Raw genomic sequence first — 985 nt, 5'->3', positions numbered from 1 at the left:
ATTTCTGTTCTTTTACATTTGCTGAGGAGTGGTTTACTTTCAACTATGTGGTCAATTTTGGAATAAGTGCGATGTGGTGCTGAGAATGCATATTCTGTTGATTTGGGGTGGAGAGTTCTACAGATGTCTATTAGGTCCACTTGGTGCAGAGCTGAGTTCAAGTCCTGGATATCCTTGTTAACCTTCTGTCTCATTGATCTGTCTAATATTGACAGTGGGGTGTTAAAGTCTCCCATTGTTATTATGTGGGAGTCTAAGTCTCTTTGTAGGTCTCTAAGAACTTGCTTTATGAATGTGGGTGCTCCTGTATTGGGTACATATATATTTAGCATAGTTAGCTCTTCTTGTTGAATTGATCCCCTTACCATTATGTAATGGCCTTCTTTGTCTCTTTTGATCTTTGTTGGTTTAAAGTCTGTTTTATCAGAGACTAGGATTGCAACTCCTGCTTTTTTTTGCTTTCCATTTTCTTGGTAGATCTTCCTCCATCCCTTTATTTTCAGCCTATATGTGTCTCTGCATGTGAGATGGGTGTCCTGAATACAGCACACTGATGGGTCTTGACTTTTTATCCAATTAAAAGAACTAGAGAAGCAAGAGCAAACACATTCAAAAGCTAGCAGAAGGAAAGAAATAACTAAGATCAGAACAGAACTGAAGGATATAGAGACACACACACACATATAAAAAACCCTTCAAAAAAACAATGAATTGAGCACCTGGTTTTTTGAAAAGATCAACAAAATTGACAGACCACTAGCAAGACTAATAAAGAAGAAAAGAGAGAAGAATCAAATAGATGCAATAAAAAATGATAAAGGGGATATCACCACCAATCCCACAGAAATACAAACTATCATCAGAGAATACTATAAACACTTCTATGCAAATAAACTAGAAAATCTAGAAGAAATGGATAAATTCCTGGATACATACACCCTCCCAAGACTAAACCAGGAAGAAGTTGAATCCCTGAATAGACTAA

This window comes from Hylobates moloch, unplaced genomic scaffold (genome assembly GCF_009828535.3).
Source record: "Hylobates moloch isolate HMO894 unplaced genomic scaffold, HMol_V3 SCAFFOLD_2, whole genome shotgun sequence".
NCBI lineage: Eukaryota > Metazoa > Chordata > Mammalia > Primates > Hylobatidae > Hylobates > Hylobates moloch.
The sequence above is the reverse complement of the archived record's forward strand: the minus strand, read 5'-3'. Positions refer to the sequence as shown.